The 25,546-nt window shown below is 36.8% G+C and overlaps 1 protein-coding gene and 1 pseudogene across 6 annotated transcripts in view; both read right to left on the bottom strand.

Moving 5' to 3' along the window:
• Nucleotides 1-25,546, bottom strand: part of TAFA2 (TAFA chemokine like family member 2) — a 546,816-nt gene that overhangs the window by 289,449 nt on the left and 231,821 nt on the right. The window contains exon 1 of one of the 6 annotated variants that reach the window (XM_055096531.2): nucleotides 13,672-13,718. The exons of the other annotated variants lie outside the window; for them this stretch is intronic. The gene's annotated coding sequence lies outside the window, so the exon portion shown is untranslated. Of the gene's footprint in view, nucleotides 1-13,671; nucleotides 13,719-25,546 lie in introns of those variants that run through there. 6 annotated transcript variants of the gene reach the window in all.
• LOC100968302 (small ribosomal subunit protein uS3-like) lies at nucleotides 17,031-19,637 on the bottom strand (annotated as a pseudogene).

Raw genomic sequence — 25,546 nt, 5'->3', positions numbered from 1 at the left:
TTCCCCTCCTATTCTCATCTGCTAACTCAATCCAGGAAGTTAAACTGGGCCCCTCACTGTTCCTCTATCCCTTTAGACAAGCTCCCACCTCAGAGTCTTTGCACTGACTATTTCCTCTGCCTAGAATGTTCTTACCCTAGATATACTCTCTTGACTTCCTCCTTTGCCTTCAAATTTTGCTTAAATCTCAGCTTCTGAATGTGGCTTACTCTGAAATCCAATTTAAAACTGCAACCCATCCACCTCAGCCTGGTACTCCCAATCCTTCATATCCTGCTCTATTTTTCTTTTTACCACTGCACTTTTAAATGTCTACTCTACTATACAATTTGTTTATTTATTGTGTTCATTGCTTCTCTCCTGTCTACCACCACTAGGATTTAGACTCCATGAGGCACAAAGATCTTAATCTGTCTTGTTCTCTTATATATTCCAAGTACCATGAGCAATGGCTAGTATATAGATTTACAATAAATATGTTTACATAATTTAAACATAAATACATTTCTATGTGTGACTTGCTGGATTTCAAAAGAAGCAGAACCAGACTTGAGTAGACTTTCACATTTTCATTTCCCATTTTTCACAAGAAGTGCATGCAAAAAAAGGAGAACGTTTCTAATTGACTCATATGTTACCGTCTAAAAGTTAATCTCTACATTTGCTTCCCATACAGAAAAAACATTCTTAATTGTAGATCCACAAGTCCATCTATAAAATCACTTTTGGTTTATAGTTATCTGAAATATTATATATTATAAATGAATAGCAGTGACTAAAATCATTACAATATTAAGCAAAAATACAAAATAAATAAATTATAAAGGTATTATTTTATCTTAAATACCAACACTTAAGAGCAGCCATACATAATTAAAGAAAGTGAGAAGAAAGATGAAAACTTTTATGCTAATTCTGCAGGAAACTTCAAGCCTCTTTTAAAGTTTTAAGAAATGAGGTATTTGTTATGTCTATTTTCACTTCAAAGCATGGCTTTCTTTGTCCCTGTTACAAGTGGATCACCAGCACTGCTCTGATATGGTTATATTCTTTTCAACTCATTTAAATGAAATAAAGAGAGAGCTGGAAAGGTGTTTCTGATATTACTAGGCAATGGCTAGAAGAGAGATGAAGCAAAAAAGGTGTTAAAAAGAAGAAAAGTTACTTGAGCTGAAAATAGCTGCATTGTAAAGTAGGAAGGAGCATCTAGTCTCTGCTCAGATATGAGTAAAGAGAGGGAAAAAAATGAATGTCTCCAAGTTTGGTGGGGAATGTGATAGGGTATAAATTGTCTTTAAGATAAGCGGGATGGGCAAGATATAGAACTACTATATGACCCAGAATTTCCTCTGTTGGATATGTACCCAAAGGAAATGAAATGAGTATCATATAGATATCAGTGCTCCCATACTCATTGCAGCATTATTCATAATAGTCGAGATATGAAAACAACATAAGTGTCTATCGACGGGTGAATGGATAAAGAAAATGTGGTACAGATACATAGTAGATATTAATAAGCCTTATAAATGAAGGAATTACATCATTTGCAACAACATGGATGAACCTAGAGAACATTACGCTACATTAAATAAGCCAGAAACACAAAGAAAAATAATGTATGATCTCACTTATTTGTGGAATGTTTTTAAAGTCAAATACATAAAAACAGAATAGAACAGTGGTTACCAGGGATGGGGTGAGGGGGGTAAACTACATGGAGAGATGTAGGTCAAAGAGTTCAAAATTGCAGTTATGTAGGATGATTAAATATAGAAAGCTAATGTGTAAGATAAAGACTATAGTCAATAATATTGTATCATATACTAGAAATTTGCTAGAAGAGTAGAGTTTAGGTGTTACCACCAAAGAAAGATAACTATGTGAGGTGACGGCGGTGTTTATTTGCTTGACTGTAGTAATCATTTCTTTACTATGTATGTGTATATCAAAACATTATGCAATATACCATATATATACACAATATGAATGAATAAATGAATGAATGGAAGAAAAGTTCTAATTTTATTGCTATCGTCTTCACTTTAGCCTTGCTTCTTCCTTCCTTCCATGTCCAATGAGATCTTAAATACAGATTATTTGTGACTTCAGAATACAGATATGTTTCTGGAAATTCATATCGAAAATAATTTAATGTAAAATATAGGAAATGCATGTTTAATTCAGTTACATGCATATAGCATTTTCTAGCTTACTAGAAACTTTAATATGAAATTTTAGCATGAAAGTGCTTTCATTGACTATACACCACACATATTATAGATAATCTAGTTCAAACTATTCATTCTGAGAGCAGGAAAATTAGCACCAGAGAGGATCAATGTTTTCTCTAAAGTTATAGGGATAAACTAGAAAGCAGGTTCCCTCTCTGTCACCCTGCTTTCTTTCCATTAATCCACAAAAATACTATATGGATTTTACAGATAAGCAAAGTGAGGTGTAGACAGTTCATTTGCCCTAAGTTGCACAAATAGTAAGTGATGCAACTCAAGTTCGATGTCCTTCTGATTCGTATATCTGCCAATGAAAAAACATGTCTGAGAAAGAAATAACTGCAAAATCCAAAAATAAGTCTTAATCTACCCTCAAATCATCTACTTATTAAAATTTACAATTCATCATTTTCCTATCAAGCTCTATTAAGCAAAATAAACTTCAACATTTTCATTTTTATAATACTATGAAGACTCATAGCACAGCTTTATTGTATTTCTTTCTTCTCTCAATTTATTAAAACTACTTCAATCTCTCTTAGATGATTTGAACAGTATAAAATCTACCCTGGTGATGGTAGTACTGACTAGATCCTAAATTTCTTTCCATTTTGGTGATACTTTTGTTTTGTAAACCAAGCACATGAGATTTGAAAGTTTATCAGTGGTTTGTTTTGTTTTGTTTTTGTTTTTGTCTTTAAACCTTCCTATTTCATCACTGCTTTTTGTTGACAAAGGCAAACAGGGTTGTGAAGCGTGCCCTCTGCTGGTAAGAAGAGGAAAATGGTCATACTTCAAACCAAAGCAGTCCTATAAATTTCACGTGGATAGCAGATGTATCTAAAGATCCGAAATAGAGTAGCCTACAAATGATTGATTTAGAAATAACTATCATGTTATAATAACATAATTATATATAATATCATATACACTTAAAATGGGAGATAAAATAGATTTACAAGGCACTGAATAGTAATATTTATATTTGTTCCAGCATTTTATGTTTGCTTTACTACTAACTAAAGTCTAAGAGAGGCTACAACTAGGAAGAGAAAAGGGAAATCATACTCGGATGGAGCCACCCAATGTTTTTCCATATTTTACCGAGGAAACTGTCAATAGTTTATCAGCTTCAAAATATCAATTGCAAGCACTGACACTGTCATTTAAATGGAAGTCACCAAATTCAGTGACCAATATATCTTCTCCCCAACCCATTTTCTATCACAATTCATTAGTAAGCCCCCATCAACCATTTTAATATCTCCTTGCAAGGAAAAAAGGGAGACAGATCCCTAACTCATCACAAATGTTCATTACAAGTGTGTGCTTCAGACATCTGCAAGTTACTTAAACTAACAACTATAAACTTATTATAATATTTCTTATCTCATAAGACTAAATGGACTATATATTTCTTTTTATGAGGTGTTAAGAAATGAATCTTGCCTGTGAAGCATGATTGAAGGAAACTCTGGGAAGGGTGATGAAGATGCGTCCTGTGTGATCTGTCACCTGGCCACCTCTCTACCATTCTTCCTGGCCCCCATGCTCCTTCTGCTCCAGCCACACTGACCGCTTCCTATTCCTGGAGCATGCTGAGCATGTCATCTCCCAGGGGCTTTTGCATGTTCTGACCCCTATGATTGTAATGTTCTTTACACACATAGACACACAGCCTCGTCTTACAGCTCATTTAGGGCATAAATGTTCCAACATCAAAAAGACCTTCCTTTATTACCCTATACGAAATCACCACATCCTCTTACCCTGATCTTCATAATATATATTACTTGTTACTATCAAAGTGATTTTGTTTTATTTATAATCCGTATCTTCCCACGAGGAAGCAAGCTTTGTGAAGCAGAGACTTAACTTATGTGGTTCACTGTTCTGTTCACAGTGACTGGAAGAGAACCTAGTTCATAGTGGGTCATAAATATTTGATGAATGGATAAGTAAATGAACTTATCAGGAACACTACAGAGATAATTTCTGCTTTAAATGGGAGAGTGATCTAATGACTTCCAGGGCCCCATCCTGTAATTTTATAAAGATAGCTCATCTTGAAAAAACAGACCCCATCTTCTTTCTTTTGATTGCTAGTACTACACTTTCAGAAGTGTACTTTTTTTAAAGTTTTACTTTCTTTTAAATTGATACATAACAATACGGGGTACAATGTGATATTTACATACATGTATACACTGTATAATGATCAAATCAATGTAATTAGCAAATCCATCACCTCAAACATTAATCATTTCTTTGTGGCGAAAGCATTCAAAATTCTCTCTTCTAGTTATTTTAAAATATACAATACTTTATCATTAAATATAGTCAAGCCTACTGTCCAAAAGAACATAAGAACCTATTCCTCCTAATTGGAATTTTGTACCCAATTGCCAACATTTCCCCATTCCTCTATCCTTCCCAGCCTCTGATAACCACTATCCTCTCTACTTCTATGAGATCAGCCTTTTAAAATTCCACATATGAGTGAGATCATATGGTATGTGTCCTTCTGTGTCTAGCTTATTTCACTTAACATAAGGTCCTCATAACTCTTTACAAAGAAATAAAGTATAAGCAAATCAACTAAATGAATTTGGGAACACCATGAAAAAAGTTTGATTGGATGTTTAAATAATTCATTGCACTACCATGTAAGATATTTTTTCTTCTTTGTTACTGTCATTTCCTTTTGATCATGTATTTTAAGACAAATAAAATACAGCAACTATAAATAATCTATAAAAATATCACATTACTGGAGTTGATTAAGTGGTTAAATATCAAATATTTCACATAGTTTCTACACTTTTTAAAATTAACATTATAATAGAATAATGTTTTTCAAGAACTGAAAAGGTAAAGCAGTAACAGGAAGAAAACAAAATTTAAATGTGTAAGTATATGCTAGTACCTATCATTTTTTTGTTATGATACTGCCAAACTCTATTAAAAGTATCATCACACAACATAACATCTTCTAAGTCTAATTCTAAGTCTAATACCTATGATATTCTCTTTAAAATATTACTACTATAACACCCATCTTTGAGATGAACACATTTTAGGTATGCTTGTAATCCCTAAGGAATAAGCAAAATAATGAAATTGGTAACATGTCCAAATATTCCTAGCTGACTTTCTGGCATTGCTGTCTGTCTGGATGCATCAGGATTACACGCAAGAAAGATGACTGCAGTTATTTGGTGTTTTGACAAATGCCTGACACTATCCATTTTATTGCCAACATTTTAGGCCCCTTATTGCACATGATGAGAGAACTGACCTTTGAAAGAAAATTGTTGGGTCGAATAGAGAAAAATCAAATGACAGAAATTGATAGAAAGAGGACTGTTGTGCAATCATACTTGGATCATCTCAGATGACCAACTTTTCTAACTAGTAAATTTTTGTAACTTAATCATGTTTACCAGTGAAAATCTCCTATTAGAAATGTACACACATTACAGGAGGGAGAATCTTTTAGCCCATGTAAGTCATTTTTTCAGAACAAAAGCAGAGCAATGAGAACTTCAGTATCTGGTCACACATAGAATCATCATATTAAACACATAATTTCAGGTGTTTATAGCATTTTGCAAAACACACTGCTTAAACAAATTATTTGAAAGTCAGTTAAGTGAATTTGGGGGGCATCATAAGGCCAAAAGATGATGCAGGTCCCCTTATTTATAAAATCATCATGTTCTCTTTTACTAATCCTTCCTATATTGGTTCCAGTAACAGCAGAGAAAGCTCAACTTTCTTAGATGTATTCATTTATTCATTTAAAAAGCATTTCTTAAGTGTCTACTATGTAGCAGGAACCAATAGCTGCTGGGAATTTGAAGATTATACAAAATCCCAACCTCTTTAGAGCGGACAGATGATTTCCGATTTGTGTTTAACATTACCACTATGAAACGCTCTCAAAGAAAAGTCAAAAGGACACTAGGCATTTAGATATGAGCAATTCAGAAACACTAATTTGGCTTTATCAGATATAAAAAATATATAATTATGTGAAAGTCTAATATTATTTCAAGTGACTAAGACATCCAAAGTGACACATTACATCATTCCATCCATTTATTACTCACAGAAAGTAATCAGAGAATTCTATTCCTTGTTTTGCAGATGAGGAAACCAATATTCTGAAAACTTGTGACACATACAAAGTCAAAAAATGAGCAGTTCTTAGATATGAACTCCTAGTCCATGTTTTCTTCCATGATAATAATTATCCAACCATATAGAATAAACTCATCTTCCTTCCCTTTCCGTCTTCAGACACTGATAGGAATGCCTTGGTGACAAAGTACTGTGTGTTTAAATAATTCAACATTCTTTGAAAACTGCCCCCAAATAGCTACTCCCCTGCCAGAAAAGAATAAAGGAGACTGGCCAATTGAGGTAGTCTCATAACATATTTAAATGTGCCTAAGAAACACACCATTCTCCATTAGCTTTTACATTTTTGTACTATAGGTTTACTTTTCCAACATTCAAAATATCTATACAAAAACATTAATTTGAAACTGTAGTCCCTCTCCCTCTCCCTCTCCCCCTTCCTCTCCCCCTTTCTTTCTTTGGTCTCCCTCTGTTGCCGAGGCTGGATTGTACTGCCGTGGTCTCGGCTTGCTGCAGCCTCCCTGCCCCGGGCTCCCATGGTTCTCCTGCCTCGGCCTGGGTTTGCCGGCGCACCGCCATGCCTGACTGGTTTTTGTATTTTTGGAGGAGACAGGGTTTCGCCCTGTTGACCGGGCTGGTCTCCGGCTCCTGACCTCGAGTGGTCTGCCCGCCTCGGCCTCCCGGGGTGCTGGGATTGCAGACGGAGTCTCGCTCACTCAATGCTCAGTGTTGCCCAAGCTGGAGTGCAGTGGCGTGATCTCAGCTCGCTGCAACCTCCACCTTCCAGCCGCCTGCCTTGGCCTCCCAAAGTGCTAAGATTACAGCCTCTGCCCAGCCGCCACCCCATCTGGGAAGTGGAGAGCGTCTCTGCCCGGCCGCCCTGTCTGGGAGGTGAGGAGCGCCTCTGCCAGGTCGCCCTTCGTCTAGGAGGTGGGGAGCGCCTCTGCCTGGCAGCCCCGTCTGGGAAGTGGGCGCCTCTGCCAGGCCGCCCTGTCTGGGAGGTGAGGGGCGTCTCTGCCCGGCCCCCCTGTCTGGGAGGTGGGGAGCGCCTCTGCCCGGCCGCCCTTCGTCTGGGAGGTGGGGAGCGCCTCTGCCCGGCTGCCCTTCGTCTGGGAGGTGGGGAGCTCCTCTGCCCGGCCGCCCTTCGTCTGGGAGGTGGGGAGCACCTCTGCCCGGCCGCCCTTCGTCTGGGAGGTGGGGAGCGCCTCTGCCCAGCCGCCCTTCGTCTGGGAGGTGGGGGGCGCCTCTGCCTGGCCACCCCGTCTGGGAGGTGGGGGGTGCCTCTGCCCGGCCGCCCCGTCTGGGAGGTGAGAAGCGCCTCTGCCCAGCCGCCCATCGTCTGGGATGTGAGGAGCGCCTCTGCCCGGCCACCCCGTCTGGGAAATGAGGAGTGCCTCTGCCTGGCCGCCCCGTCTGGGAAATGAGGAGTGCCTCTGCCCGGCCGCCCCGTCTGGGAAGTGAGGAGCACCTCTGCCAGGCGCCCCACGTCTGGGAAGTGTACCCAGCAGCTCCGAAGAGACAGTGACCATCGAGAGCGGGCCACGATGACGATGGCGGTTTTGTTGAAAGGAAAAGGGGGAAATGTGGGGAAAAGAAAGAGAGATCAGATTGTTGCTGTGTCTGTGTAGAAAGAAGTAGACACAGGAGACACAATTTTGTTCTGTACTAAGAAAAATTCTTCTGCCTTGGGATGCTGTTAATCTATAACCTTACCCCCAACCCCGTGCTCTCTGAAACATGTGCTGTGTCAACTCAGGGTTAAATGGATTAAGGGCCGTGCAAGATCTGCTTTGTTAAACAGATGCTTGAAGGCAGCATGCTCGTTAAGAGTCATCACCACTCCCTAATCTCAAGTACCCAGGGACACAAACACTGCGGAAGGCCGCAGGGACCTCTGCCTAGGAAAACCAGAGACCTTTGTTCATGTGTTTATCTGCTGACCTTCTCTCCACTATTATCCTATGACCCTGCCACATCCCCCTTTCTGAGAAACACCCAAGAATGATCAATAAATACTAAAAAAAAAAAAAAAAGAAAGAAACTGTAGTATAAGGTAGCCAGTGGGCTTGTATAAGACAGACCAGAGTTAAATCCCCTGCAACTGCACTAAGCTCTTCTGTAAACCTCAGTTTGCCTCATCTGTAAAATAGAGCTAAAGCTGACTTCACATTTGTAAAATATTTGGTTGACCTCTCAGCACACACATGCTAAGTAAATCGTAAGCACTAATAGGGATTCTATGAGAATAGATCCCTAATAGTGCTTATACACTACTGACAATTGTTTGTACTTGATTTTCAAGTGTTCTTAAATCATTTCATAGTGCATGCTGAACATTACTGCTAGAATCTGTAGAAATCTGTAATTTCTAAGGCTTAATATTTTTAGTCACATTCAGTGGAGATTAAATAAAAGTGATTTAGTGGTGATAAGAAGAACTCCAACCCACCTCATATACACTGGTGCATTGAGAAACATCAATAAATGTTAATTATCTGACTGTCACATTATTAAAACTTTAATAAGTCTGTTTTTTTATAAAGGAAATATAGAAAACAAAACATTTTGCCTGTAATAAAACTCTAATTTTTATCACTTCTATTTTCCTTTAGGTGATGTGCCCTATTGAAGACAATAGGAGACACGTATATCGTCTTTCTCATATTTCAGCATTTAAAAAAAAAAACAGACTGTTGATTTGTTTTAACCTCCGCAGATGCTTTGTGAAGGTACAAAGGTGCATATGGTCAAGATGAGACATTTCCTATTTTTATAAGCACCTTCAAACTTCCATTGCTTACATTTGTATTGAATTTTCTCAAAGCACAATAGTAAAAAAGTCTCTACAGGAGTAAAACTGTATCCAAACTATTCCATCTCAGACTTTGTCTTATTCCTAAAAGTACTCTATGGAAGAAAATATTTGAAAATGTAATGGGAAATAATCCAATCCAAAACACCAAAATTTAACCTTATCAATAAAAAAGCAAATCAGTATTTTGGTACTATGATACTACTAAATATTCCACAAATAACACACTCAGAAGAGAAAAAATAAAATTCTATATTCCTGATTATTGCAAGGTTTAAAAAATCACTTAAATCTAAATACTGGAGGGAAATGTAGTTTGCAGAAAATCATGGAAGCACACTCATGCTACAGACAAAATTGCCCTGAAATTTGCCCAGTTCAGAGCCTCAATGCATACTTACATATTCTCCTTATTAAAATGCTGGAAATTAATTTCTCGCCCAAGAGGAATTCATAGTCCCATGTTTAAAGCACAAAGATTACAAGGGGAACATTTAGATTATCTAGAGATGCCATCATGTGAATTTAGCCTATTATTATTGAACATTCGTAGTTTATGGACAAAAAATAGTAAATCAGTTCAGCAGGATAGGCTGCTTAAGAAGGATTAGACTATCACACTATAAATGAGATAGAATTTTACTACATGGAATTCAGTGAGATAAATTTAAGCTTTGTAGCTTACAAATTTGTGGTATTTACCATAAGGGCAGCACAATAGAAATCAATGCCTGCCAGTACCCACTCATAAATCTCTAATCACAGCACGTAACAGGTTTGAACTAATGCAGGATCAAGTAGAACACAATTTTCCTGGTTAACATATTATAAAAGTAGGTGTGTTCATAAACACACAAGAAAAAGGAAAGAAGACTTCCCACTGCTAATGGGTGCCATTTGAGACTTAAGTTAATAGTAAGTCTAAAATTCCAGTATCTAATCCTTCAGGCAAATACTGCACCCAGATATTAAACACTACACACATCATCATCACACAGCATGGTGGCTCTGTTGGAGTTACTCTATTAGAAAAATCACCCTTATTACTAGTCTAATACCACAGTGTGAGTAATGAACTGCACTGTAAGTTGTACAGAATCATTTAATGAACTGCAATAATATGAAATTTCTTTTTGCTCTATTTAATAACAACTTATTCACTCAACTACTGAGGCTTCAAATCTTGACCATCTAATATTAGACACTGGGAGATTCAATGTGTAAATATAACAAACTAGTTGTAAGTTAGTCGATAATTTAAGGTCACCTTCAAATATAGCACAATCAAAAGCCAAAATACTATTGCACTTTTACAACAATTGGTATAATGGCAACAGGTTCTATCTTACAAAGTCTACCTAATAGGCCTCATCAATATATGCAGAAGGGAAATTAACTATCTTGGACCCACTTTCCATGAATAGTGCCAGGGACATGCTAGATACTTCTTAAATACTTGATATCTGACTGTTGACTGATATCTTAGTGAACTACTGTGGAATGCATTTAACAAAATCTTTAAAATATGTATTATTCCACTGGGCTATATAAACACACATCAAAACATTCTACTGACATCGAAAACCTTAATTTTATACTTCAGGCAATAAAATACAAAGAATTATAAAGCTACATCCTCAAGAATACAGGGTAAATTTAACACATTAGTGGACCAACTTTGGCAGCAAGATACCAAAATTTACTACCCAATAAGATAGTATTTTAACCAGTGTTGCTGCATAATTTATTTTGTGTTTGTGAGCTGAAAATACTTCAAAATGATGTTCTGGCTGTGCACAGTGGCTCATGCCTGTAATCCCGGTACTTTGGGAGGCCAAGGCGGGTAAATCGCTTGTGCCCAGAAAATCAAGACCAGCCTGGGCAACATGGTTAAGCCCCATCTCTACAAAAAAAATACAAAAATTAGCCGGGCATATTGGTGCATACCTGCAGTTCCAGCTAGTCAGAGGGCTGAGGCAGAAGGATTGCTTTAACCCCGGAAGGCAGAGGCTGCAGTGAGCAAAGATGGCGCCACTGCACTCCAGCCTAGGTGACAGGGCCAGACTCTGTCTCAAAAAAATAAAAAATAAAAATAAAATCATGTTCAGTTGTCAGTAATTTTCTTCTTGGCTGCCATGGTTAAACAGGCCATAAAGAAACTTGAAGTCAGACTCAACTAGCATTTATTAAACAGAACTATTAAATATCAAGTATTGTGCTAGACTTTTCCACATAAATTGATAATTCTTATGACCAACCAGATTTGGAAACCACTCTGCAATGCTGGGCCACATAACTCCACAATGCTATGCCCAGTACCTTCAATGATAGGATAGGCAACCTCCAAAAAAAAAGCCATCCATTTCATCGTGGCAAATTCTTCTATTAGCAAATTCTAATATTCTCTATTAGCAAATTCTTCTATAATTAAACCAAAACTGTTTTCTAAAAAAGTCTATCCTAGCAACTCTTCTAGTATTACAAATGAGCCTTCTTCTCCCCTATATGAGAAAACAGCTATCCACAAATATGAAAAGTTACTATGTCTCCAACTTCCTGCAATTTAAACTTGTCTGCCCCATCCTTGATCTTTCTGGTAGCATTCCATCTTTTTCCTTCTTATAATTTACAACTAATATATCATTTGTTTGTTCACTTTTTATAGCTTGGGTTCTTCACTAAACTAGGGCTTTGTAAGTCCAAGGATCATGTCTATTTTGTGCACCATTTCACAGCCAGCATCTAAAACATAACAGGTACAATGAATATTTGATGAATAAATTAAAGAATAAATGATTTAGGTGTATACGCTTATAATCTTTGGTTTATATCACCACACTCATTTTTAGAGATAGTGTCACAGGAGAAGAATAAGAGTTCCTCAATTAGCTGATCTCCTACATAGTAGGAAATCTCAGTAAATGGTTTTTAAGTGGATTTTTTAATGATAAAGATCAGCAGCATTTGTTTATTCTATAAATACATATATTGATTTTCTACAAAGTGCAAACAATGTACCAGACACTGATGATATAGTGGTGAGCAGAGTAGATACAGTCTTGCCCTCATGATGTGATAATGAAATTTAAGAGGTGACTATATAGAGAAGCAAGGTACACTATTTATTGCAAGACAATTGCATTAAGTTCACATCCTCACATAGATCCAGCAGTGAGACATCAATCCCAGTCATCAGATAACAACTACAGCAAGGAAAAAGAAGATGGTAGGCCTCAATTTAAACAAGTAAATCATGGAGTTATAAAGCTGAGACATGAGTGGTCCAATTCATAAATGCAGAAAGTAGAATGGTGGTTGCCAGGAGCTAGAGGGATAGGAGAATGGGGATTTGTATTTAATGGGTATAGAATTCTACTTTGGGAAGACAAAAAGTTTTGGAGATGGATGATGGTAATGGTTGCACAACGTTAATAGATGTAATGCCACCAAATTGTACACTGAAAAATAGTTACAATGATAAATTTTATATTGTGTATATTTTAACACCATAAAGAAAACTACAAAAAGAACTGTGTCACATATGGCAGTTATATTTCAAACAATGTAGTAGTCATTTACCATGCACATGTACAGAACTCTGGGTCCTCGGTTTGTTTTTGAGTTCCACGTGCACAAATATGGAGAAAAACTGCCAACAGCAGGAACTTCAAGTGAAGGAAGACAACCACATTTGACAAATGATGTAATATTATGTGACCAGTGAGAAACCTCAAGGATGCCGACAGCTCATTTTTTACTTAAATTTCTCTTCAGGAAAGCTCTCTAGGACTGTGAGACTCAGTAATTATTTTTTAATTCTCTCACCTCCAAAACACAAAGAAATTTTTACCCCTCAAGTTAAAAAGCTTAACTTTGAAAATATCCTAAGGACACAACTGCCAGAAATGACTTAAGGATTAAGTCAGAAAATACTGGAAAAGTTAATCGGAAAATGTTAACTCTGTCTGAACACTCCAACTGCCCTCAGACCCTTCTTCCCACAGGCACCAGGGAAAGAAAATTAAGAATCAAGATGCAGGTGGCATACAACTGAGGAGAAAACCTCCTTTCCTAATATAAAATGTAAGGCATACTGCAACAACATTCCTCTGAGCCCTTCTCAGAATCAACCATCCTACCAATCATTCATACCGATAGCAAAACCAGAATAGTGTCACCGCCAAGCCAGTCAAACTGTCAACAACATTTATTATTGTGTGTACAGGGTACCAGTAAGTACCTGGTACCCTGATGAGACAAAAGGATGAGACAAAAGAAAAAGTCTCATCCTTTGCCCTTCGAGAGCTCATAATAGGAAGACTAATTATTTCTGCCATACATGTAGAGCAAGGGAGTTGGAAGGCAATGAAGAAAAGAGCGTGAGCTCTGCAGTGAGACAGATCAGTGATCTAATACCAACTCTGTAACTTTTTAGCTGTATGATCTTAATGATAATACATAGCTAAATTACTGAGGGCTTACCATGCACCAGGAAGTTTGGTCCATAATCCATCCCAGCTAATCTTCACAAGCCCTATAAAGTAAATACTATTATTGTTTCATACATAAACTCAAGTTATTTAATCTCCCTGAGCCTCAGTTTCCTTGAGGGGATGGAGGATTAATACCAACTTTATATCATTGTTTTGAAAGTTACACGAGTTAATGAGTAAAAAAAAATAGCTTAAGATACTGTAGACTCTCAGTGAATGAATACTGATACCACTATTTAATTAAATGTCTATAAAATGGCACATATTTAGAAAAATTATTCCAAGAAAGCATTTTAGATATTCGTATTTTGTTATAAATAGTCTGAACTATTTGTAAATGCAATTTAATTCAGCAAGTATATGTATTCTTGCTATATACAAGATGCTGTGCCAGCTACTGCAATACGCACACCAATATATGACACAATTTTGGTCATTAAGGAGTTAGTAATCCAGGGAATTAATAACAGAATATATTCTATCTTAAAATTAACTCAACTAACCAAGACCTAAGAGTTGGCCACGTGGTGAAATATTTTTATTCTGGAGTGTATTTTGTTATATTCTCCACCACTGTTTTGAACTGCAAGATGACTTTTTCCCTGAAAAATATAACTTTCTACAAGTTAAATACCAGGTTATCTCACTAAAGTATGGTTCCTCTTGTTTTTCACATCAATATAGCATATATTTTTATAAACACCTGTACCAAGTGAACACTTGCTGATTTTCAATCATCAGTATGCAATTAACTCAATAAAAGAAAACAAGCAGCCAATATTCAGGCATTCTGTTTATAATGACAACCTAAACTGCCATTCAAGCTCAATACTGTCTGTTATAATTATCAGAATGAGTGGAAACAAATGATCAATAATGGGAAAGCTTCTTATTCATCTCCCATGGCAATGTGCTTTCAATTCCTAGTGAGATTTCCCAAGATATTTATGGAGAAATCTTCCCAGAACATTGACCTCAGCGGAAAATCTTATAGTTTGGGAGAATGCAGGGAATTTCCCCATGGAAATGGGGAGAGATATGATATAAGGTACTGGGCATTCCTGCAGTAAATGAGTACTCAGCATTGATAAAATGTTTGAGAGAATTGATAACATGGACACTGTAATTAATGTGCATTATAAAATATTTCTCATCCCTCCAGGTAAACTCCATCAAACTATAGTTTTAAAAGCAGTTAACATACTGGAATAACAATCATTAGTCAAAACCCATTACATTTCATTGTGAAATCCCCAGTATCATTATTCTCCTTCATCTTTCCAGGAAAGAATAGTAATCCATGTATATGATTAAGTGATATCACCATTTATTCAAACAAAATCAAGCAAAGGCTTAAAGACAGTATTTTTTTAATATATCTAGAAATGTCAGTTCAACTAAACTTAAAATTAATATAGACCAATGGAGCAGAACAGAGGCCTCAGAAATATCTACAACTATCTGCCACATATCTACAACTATCTGATCTTTGACAAACCTCACAAAAACAAGAAATGGGCAAAAGATTCCCTATTTAATAAATGGTGCTGGGAAAACTGGCTAGCCATATGGAGAAAGCTGAAACTGGATCCCTTCCTTACACCTTATACAAAAATTAATTCAAGATGGATTAAAGACTTAAATGTTAGACCTAAAACCACAAAAACCCTAGAAGAAAACCTAGACAATACCATTTAGGACATGGGCATGGGCAAGGACTTCATGTCTAAAACAACAAAAGCAATGGCAACAAAAGCCAAAATTGACAAATGGGATCTCATTAAACTAAAGAGCTTCTGCACAGCAAAAGAAACTACCATCAGAGTGAACAGGCAACCTACAAAATGGGAGAAAATTTTTGTGCTCTACTCATCTGACAAAGGGCTAATATTCAGAATCTACAATGAACTCAAACAAATTTATAAGAAAAAAACAAACAACCCCATCAACAAGTGGGCGAAGGAGATGAACAGACACTTCTCAAAAGAAGACATTTATGCAGCCAAAAGACACATGAAAAATTGCTCACCATCACTGGCCATCAGAGAAATGCAAATCAAAACCACAATGAGATACCATCTCACACCAGTTAGAATGGCGATCATTAAAAAGTCAGGAAACAACAGGTGCTGGAGAGGATGTGGAGAAATAGGAACACTTTTACACTGTTGGTGGGACTGGAAACTAGTTCAGCCATTGTGGAAGTCAGTGTGGTGATTCCTCAGGGATCTAGAACTGGAAATACCATTTGACCTAGCCATCCCATTACTGGGTATATACCCAAAGGATTATAAATCACGCTGCTATAAAGACACATGCACACGTATGTTTATTGTGGCACTATTCACAATAGCAAAGACTTGGAACCGACCCAAATGTCCAACAATGATAGACTGGATTAAGAAAATGTGGCACATATACACCATGGAATACTATGCAGCCATAAAAAATGATGAGTTTATGTCCTTTGTAGGGACATGGATGAAGCTGGAAACCATCATTCTCAGCAAACTATCACAAGGACAAAAAACCAAACACCGCGTGTTCTCACTCACAGGCGGGAATTCAACAATGGGAACACATGGACACAGGAAGGGGAACATCACACACCGGGGACTGTTGTGGGGTGGGGGGAGGGAGAGGGATAGCATTAGGAGATATACCTAATGTTAAATGACGAGTTAATGGGTGCAGCACACCAACATGGCACATGTATACATATGTAACAAACCTGCACGTTGTGCACATGTACCCTAAAACTTAAAGTATAATAAAAAAATTTTTAAAAATAGAATAAAATAAAATAAAATTTATGTTTTAAACCACAAATGATGCTTCTGATTCTTAAGTTTCCAATTTAATTATTTTCAATTTCTTAATACATTTTTATTCAATTTTAGTTTTATGCATTTCAATGCTCAACATTCAGACTACCTCACTATAAATATTGAAAGACAGTCTCATCATTATAGATTAAACTGATTCCAAATCATCTCAACAGGATATTGAGAACTTACCTTTAACTGAAAATGTTTCATTTTATTAAGTTGATACTAAATGACTACAAATGCCAAGTTCTATACTGGTACTAGGCACATAAAAATGACTTCAGAACATAGTAAGAAGGAGAAACACAAGAAAGAATTAAAATACAACATGAAAACTGCCACACTAGTATTATCATACCAATGCCCCACAGAAACACAGAGGGAATATGCCCTCATTACAGCCCCCATCCTTTCATTTCTACTGGGAAAAAATGGCGACCCTACACTTCCAAAGGAGGTAGTTTTGAGCTGAATATCAGGGGACAAATAATAGCTCACTAAGAAAACTTAAAAAGAATGAAAGAACATTCCAAGTAAAGAAAAATGTAAGACACAAAGCCCAAAGGTAGAAATGGGCATGGTGTTTTCAGAGAATGTCAATTAGTTGTGTCAATGAGTTGCAGCACAGATAACACTGGGATATGGACAGGGAGTCAGATAATAAGGATGAAGGTGAAAATTATCTACCTACAAACCAAACTGTAAAGACTATTCTATTTCATGCTAAGGAGTTTATACTACAGGCAAGAGCTGCTCATTTAAGTTTTCTCTTTGTGTTTGAAAATGATTTCAGTGAAAACACCCCTTTACTCACTTCTCATTTACTGAAATGTACTGATTGAGCACCATTTCTCTGCCAGGATTGGCAGATACCACAATGGCCAAAATTTTTCTGTAGCCTGGTTTTATATGGCCCACAAACTGAAAATAGTTTTTACATTTTTAAATGAATGAAAACAATCAAAATAAGAATAATATTTCATGACACGTTTATATAAAATTTAAATTTTAGTGCCCCTAAATAAAGTTTTATTTGAACTCAGTTATATTCACTCTTTTGCCTATTGTCCATGGCTGCTTTTGTGATATGGTAGCAGAGATAAGTAGTTGCAATAGAGACAGTATGGTCTGCAAATCCTAGAACACTTACTAAAACAGAAAAAGGTTGCTAATTTCTATACTAAATACTGGGAAAACAAGAGGTCTAATTATGGAGATGAACAGAGAAGCAGATCTATACAATTCAGTATGATAAGTACTATGGTACAAGTAATCTCATAATATTTGATTAGCAGATGCTTGGGACACACAGCCCAAATTGTGGGAAAGGACTCTAAATAAGGAAAGGCTTCTTTTTTTTATTTTTTTTTATTTTCAAAGGTTTTTGAGGAACAGATGGTGTTTTGTTACATGAATAAGTTCTTTAGTGGCGATTTGTGAGATTCTGGTGTACCCATCACCTGAGCAGTATATACTATACCCAATTTGTAGTCTTTTATCCCTCACCCCCTCCCACCCTTTCCCCCAAGACCCCAAAGTCCACTGTATCATTCTTTTTTTTTCTGTCTTTGTACAATATTTTATTAAAGATCTTTACAGAACAACATCCAGACTCCAGAATACAGCTGCCAAGGAGACCCTGTTACGCTGTGGGGACTGGCTGGGTCATGGCAGGCGGTTCTGGCTTCCCACCCTTCTGTTCTGAGATGGGGTGGTGTGCAGTATCTCATCTTTGGGTTCCACGATGCTCACGTGGTCAGGCAGGGGCTTCTTAGGGCCAATCTTACCAGTTGGGTCCCAAGGCAGCATGATCTTCACCTTGATGCCCAGCACACCCTGTCTGAGCAACACATGGCACATGGCAGTGTCAATGTAGTAGTTAACACGGTCTCCACTGTGGATCATCAGGCCATCCACAAAACTTCATGGATTTAATCCTCTGTCCTCGGAGTTTCCCAGACACCATGACCTCACAGCCTTTGGCCCCACTCTTCATGATGAATTGCAACACACCATGGCAGGCCCTCCTCACAGCAAGCCCTCCTAGGAGCTTGTAACGCAGAGACTCTGCCTGGGCAATGGCACAGACCCCTAGCGGCCACCTTGTCAGCATAAAGCTCTACACTGCCCTCTGGAAAACCAAACCTCTTCTGAACTACAGCAGTCAGTTCCCCAATCCACTGGCCCTTCTCACCAAGAACATTCTGTGTTCTGGTGGCTAAGATGATGATTTCTGTCCTGGTTGGTGTAAAGGAAAGGCTTCTAAAACTGCATTAGATAAAATTTAGAGGCCAAGCGATGAAGAGCCTTACATGTCCTGCTAAAGACTTCCAATTTCATACTGAAGGCAACGGCAAGCCTTTGATGGGTTTTAAGAAGGTCTATGACATGATCAGTTTTATATTTTAAAATGGTGATCCTAGAAGAAATGTATAGAATTATATTTAATGCCATTTTCTTCCATAGCAAACACAACACTGGGATGTAAGGATTATTTCCTCTAAGAAGAATTAATTATCATTCCTGTCAGGCAATCATTCACTTTTTCTCTCTTAATAAAATAATAATAATAACAATAATAGCTAGTACTTTTTGAGTGTTACCATGTGCCAGGAACTTGCTAAGTGCTTCAGTGTATTAATTCATTCAATCCTCACTCATATAATCTGAGCAAGCAATTCTTGTCGAACTGGGTACATAAAATAATGTAATTAGATTTAACCCTTTTCTGGATGAAAACATTTCTAGTGCTCAAATCACATATTCTTGTCTGCTTTTAGGCAAATGTACTGAACAGCTGTAGCATAAACTTTAACTCCCTTCGTCAAGCAAGACAGATAGTTATATAATCACTTGTTTATCCACTCCGATTATTGACTGAGTGTCTATCATGTGCCAGTAACTGTGCTGGGAAGATATGAGTGTATACCAGCAAGTAGTTCTCATTCCCAGGGGTTCCCATGGCTGAATGAGGGGAGCAACCATACCAGCAATCTCAAACCTGAACCACAGTCACTGTTTCCCCCTCTGCCTAGGATTATACTGTTGGATACATCTAATATTTGAAATTCTTATTAAAATATCTACCTACTAAGCAGTTTTGTGAGTTGATGTTCTGGTAAGAGAGAGAAAAAGACAGTGAGAGACAAAGAGAATCAATGAGCATTAGTGATGAAAATGAAGCCAAGAAAGACAGAAATCACGGGTTCATAGAGAGCCAAGGATTGGTATTTCGGCCTGTTTTCCAATAGCAAAATGAATGAAATAACAATGGATTGTTACCTGGAGTAACTAGGTTGGAAGTGGAGGGAAAGGGGCTTAGTGAGGGGAGGGTGAACACCTACTGTGTGGACAAGAGGTGGACCTCCCTCTGTGATATGTGGCATTTGCCTTGATTTATGCTATAAAAGGTGCAGGAAATTTTGTATACATCTAAATATTTTTGTGTTAGATAAACTTTCTTTTGAGTTCAGATCTAAATTTAATAATCATATATACATCTAGGATATAGGATATACTATGCTTTACAGGCTGAATAACTTTATTGGAAAATTAGATAAAATCAGATAAAACAAAGAATTTGCCATTTTACTGGAGTACTGCACAAACTACAAGGTTCACAAACCAAGACTTATGAACCATGAGCTTAAAATCATGATTTTGTAACTAAAAAGATACTGAAGTGTATCTGGAATTTCCTCTGAATTTCCTCTAAATTTCCAACAGCAGCAACATACCTCTGACCTTCACCAGAAATCAACACAGAGAGGGAATGATGGCATTTTGTAGTTCTGTACTTTTTCAATTCACCTGAGATGGATAGCTTCACTACTGCATCTACTCCTTACAGTCTGAACTTGACCTGCTGTCAAATGGAAGGAGAAAAATTAGGTACAGAAAAAAACACAAATCTCCCCCAAAAACTTCCCACATATAATTTTCTCTCATTCAATGTTTTTCTTCTGCACATCATCTTTATCCTCAGTTATGTTATTAGAAGACTTATAAGAGAGTTAAATAGGCATTTGCTAAGATTGTGAAAAGTCGAAAGTTTAGATAACTTTGAAAGATTCTTTTTGTATCTGATTTAATTGCAAGTTTTTCAATATTGGAATCGGTTGCCTTACCTCTACTGCTTGAAAACACTCTTTGTTCCTATTTCTCTTGCATGCTTCCCATTTGGAGATATTTTCTGCATCAGGCAGATTTCTTTCCCCTCTCATCCCAACAAAATCTGGTATTCAGGAAAGTCAGTAAACAGCTCCATGATCTCAGCATTCATTCTCTTTCATTTTCTGTGTATTCTTGATATATGCTATTGGAAATAGAGTGCCCCAAAATCCACAGTATAAGTAACCTGACTGTAGTATATTAATAGAAAATGAACTCTCATGGAAAGTTAGATGAATAGTTGCCTGGATAGAGATATAGGTCCTATTGTTCATACCTTCTTCTAAAATGATTTAGTGATAATGTCCAAAATGCCTATTGTTTGGTTAGAGCCCAATCTCTGCAGATTGGTTTTGCTTCGCAGCTAGACAAAGTTAATGTCCCATATGAGAAACCATTTCGGATCTCAAACTATTAAGAATCCTAGAATAAAACTTAGAAAACACCAATTTGGACATTGGCCTTGGGAAAGAATTTATGACTAAGTCTTCAAAAACAATTGCAACAAAAACAAAAATTGACAAGTCAATGCTAATTAAGCTAAAGAGCTTCTGCACAGTATAAGAAACCATTAACAGAGTAAACAACCTTCATAATGGGAGAAAATATGTGCAAACTATACATCCAACAAAGATCTAATATCCAGAATCTGTAAGAAACTCAAACAATTGAACAAGCAAAAACCAAATAACCCCATTAAAAAAATGAGCAAAAGACATGAACAGACACTTCTCAAAAGAAGACATTCAAGCAAACAACAAACATATGAAAAATGCTCAACACCACTAATCATCAGAGAAATGTAAATCAAAACCACAATGAGATACCATCTCACACCAGTCAGAATGACTATCAGAAAGTCAAGAAAAAGAATGCTGCTAAGGCTGCAGAGAAAAGGGAACACACATACACTACTGGTGGGTATGTAAATTAATTCAGCCAATGTGGAAAGTAGTTTGATTTCTCAAAGAACTTAAAACACAACTACTATTCAACCCAGCAATCCCAATTCTCTGCATATTTCTCTGTATCCAAAAGAAAATAAATCATTCCACCAAAAAGACACATACACTCATATGTTCATGCATGTTTTCACTTATAAGTGGGAGCTAAACATTGGGTATTCATGGACATAAAGACGGCAACAATAGAAACCGGGTACTACTAGAGGAGGGAAGGAGAGAGGGAAACAAGGGCTGAAAAACTAACTATTGGGTACTATGCTCAGTACCTGGGTGATGGGATCAACCATACCCTAAACCTTAGCATCATACAATCTACCCAGGTAACAAAACTGCACATGTACCCCCAAATCAAAAATAAATGTTGAAATTTTAAAAATTAAAAAATAAGTAAATAAATAAATGAAACTTTTTGAACGAGAAAAAATTCTGATTTCTAATGAAAAGCTAATCTTTGACAGCCCTTCTCTCAGTATGAAATAGATTTTTTAAATATTATGGACTGTTTGTACTTAAATGAAACAGTTTCTGCATGAAATCTATCATTTATATTTAAGCAGAGTGGGTAAAATTTAGTCAGAACATTGGATGGCTATTGTTTTACAATTGCTATTGTAAAAATAATAAACTCTGTTTTAACTTGCTTTGTGTAACACTTAGTAGAGAATAAGCCTTGCATTTTAAAGGCATCTAATAATGAAAAAGATGTTTTATAAGAAAAATTAGGACAATTCAAATTTTGTATTCTAGCTCTGATTTTTGCAAATTGCTTGCCCCATCTTAATTACAATGCATACTAGAGTTTTTACCTAAGGAAAAAATATATTTAATAAAAATATTGAGCACCTACCATATGTACTGCAGAGGAACCCAAGATAAAGAAGTAGTCAAGACGAAATTAACTGGTAATACACACTAACATGGCAAACAACCAACCCTGTTCATTTTTTATACCATATATATTTTAGTACATGCAGGAACCCAATCAATGAGGATCGTTAATAATTCAAATTCCAAGGGTGAAAAGAAGCCTACTTAAAATATAATTGGAAGAACTTTCACATCATCCTGTTTAGATGAGCATAAACATTAACCATGAAAAGGATTAATTAAAATGAGTTTATTGTCTTTCTCTAACCCTCTGATACACTAATGTTGAAATGGAAATGTTGCTAAGGTGTTCCACTGGTGTGGTTTCCATTCCTCACTTGTTTCAGAGATTTACCTGAATAGATACCCAGTCAAAGAGTCACATAAAGAAGACAGAAAGAAAAACATAAGTTCCTTTGAGGTTTGCCCTTAAAGCACCCCTGCTTGGATTCCCCACAAGACACAACAGGGCAAACCCATGATGGATTTGCTTTTTTCTTGCTGATACAAACTTCTAAACTTCCAGGTTCTTGGCAAAACCTGGAAACATCTCTTGTCACTAGAACAAGAAGATCTGCTTCTTGGTCTGATTCTCTTTCCAACTCCAGCTCAACTTGACCTTTCATGATGTACACTTCCTTGTTTTTCTCACAAACAGCTCTGATTCCTCTATCAGCTGGCAGACAGTGTTCATTCTGTCCAGCTTTGTTTTGGTTTGCAGAGCCTGGGAGACAGTCTATGTTTTGAATTTGCTGAATAATGCTATTATTTGGTTTATTCTTTGTATCTTCTATTTTTAGCAAAGGTTTCCATTTCTAAAAATACTCAAAATTATGATAAATATTTTGGGGATTTAGAGTTTAAACAAAATGGCTTCAACAAAAGAAAGCATTTAGAATTGTAAATTTGCATTTAAACGCTTGACCATGCTGGTATCACTTATGCGGCAATATTAAACAGCATGAGATAAATCAGAACACAGCTTGAAATTATAGGCCTAACTTATTTGATTTCATAATAATTTTAGGGTCTTTCCTTTAAAAATCAACAGCTCAAAGACGTAGTTTTTCCCAGCGAATTCTCTTCTCTTTTTGAATAATGACTCTCCCATGGGTCACAGAATGGCATATATAAAAGCACTATTTCTACAATAATTATTCCTAATTTTTAAATTTAGCTAAATAACATCTGCCAGATATTTATAAGTATAAAATTAGACAAAGTCATTTAACTGAAAGCAAACTAATTTAAAATATGTTAATGAAAATGTTCTATGCTGGACCAAGGATTTGCATATAAGTTACTATTTTGAAATGCACTTGTGTGATTGCAAGATAAAGAATTAACATGCAGCATACAGCCCTTTGGCATAGCCCTAGAATAAGGAAAGGAACTAAGAACATAATATTCACAGTCAAACAAATTAATAAACTGGAGTATTGATCATGGGAAAGTGGAGTTGTGGAAAGAAAAGCTACTAGAGAAGATTAAATTATTCTCAAAAGAAATCATAAAATTTAAAAATTTCTAAGAAGGTGAAATTTGTTGCAACAAACAAAGCAAAAAACATTCCTAGTTTTTTTGTGTGCTAATGTTGTGATTGATAATATTAATATTTGTGTAGCACCTTTCACATTGGAATCCCAAAAGTCTAATGATTTTTTTCTTGCACAGAACATCAAAGTTGTCCTAAGATACACAGAGTAAGTTGTACCCCCTTCCTTCAGCAGAACCTCCTTTGTGGCACTTTGCCATATGTCAGCCTCTCTTCAAAGTGTATTTTTTTATTCTAAATCTTCAGTGCAGCAGATTATATTTCCCTTTTAGAGATGAGAAACTAAAGTACACAAGGATTCATTAATTTGCCCAATTTTTCATAGGTAGAAAATAGTAAAGCAGAGACTTTATCCAGGTATCTGCCTGTAAAATTCACTAGTTTAATTGCCATGTTTTGCTGCTTCTGCTCTACCAAATCCTTCGGGGAACCACAAGATTAGCTCCAGATTTCTAAGATGCAGTTGGCTAATACCCTGGTTCCCTGTTATCCAACTAGCCTTCGTTTTCTATGTTGAAGGACTTTGAATCTCCAGTCTAGGTCTTGGCTTCCTAACTCATCTGCTATAGAGGTAGGCTCCAGGGTCAGACTGGTTGAGTTCAATTTTCATGGGGCCACATTATGGTTAGAAGAAGACAATGTCTCTTGTGTTTTTGTTGTAAGAGAAAATTCTCAAAATACCTCTCTAATAGCCTAGTACTATAACAAGTTCTCAAGGAATGTATCCAAAGGCAAGTGTGAAAACTTGTTTTCTATGGATTTAGTCTGGCCGTCTCCTGTGGTAAGCTGAGTTAGGATCAATAACCTCGTCTATCTAGACTAGTACCTAGACTCAAGAACCAGCTAGACCCGTGACAGAAAGACAGTTCTTGGCTCCTTCACAGTGAGTTCCCACTTCCTCCTCTCATCTTTATCCTTTGCACTTCTCTATGTCTACAGGAGAGGAAGCCAGTAAGCCTTGGAGAAAGAACTCTTTTCTCTAAGGCTCAAAGCAGAGAAATGTATGAAACTATTCTCAACTCTCAGCTATTGAATGCTTACTACATGGCTAATTCTAGAGTTGTGCATGGTCAAACATAACAACACAGCACAAAAGAAAAGCATTGTGAGAGTCACCAGAATCCATCTTAGCTTATAAGTAAGTTCACACAAATTGTACAAACTCAAATAACTATCCTAAGTTTCCTCTAAACTATTGCTTTAATCACAGCAGAAGGCTCTCAAAGCTACTGACAGCCAGCAGTTGCAGAGTCGAATGCAGTCTGACTGGCCACCTGTTGCGAGGTAGAAGCCAGGAATAAATGTGAGTAAAATCAACTTTATTAGTCAGAAAAAGAGACATCTGCCATAACAGTCAGTACAACCACCCAAAAGGACAAACTATAGTCCAAACTACTTCCCAGTTCCTGTTTGCTTCTCTTCAACCCTCCTTCACATCTAATATAGGAATATCTGCCATTTACTATCTGTATGCTACCA

This window comes from Pan paniscus, chromosome 10, assembly GCF_029289425.2.
Source record: "Pan paniscus chromosome 10, NHGRI_mPanPan1-v2.0_pri, whole genome shotgun sequence".
NCBI lineage: Eukaryota > Metazoa > Chordata > Mammalia > Primates > Hominidae > Pan > Pan paniscus.
Note: the sequence above shows the minus strand (reverse complement) of the source record. Positions and strands in the feature narration are given on the sequence as shown.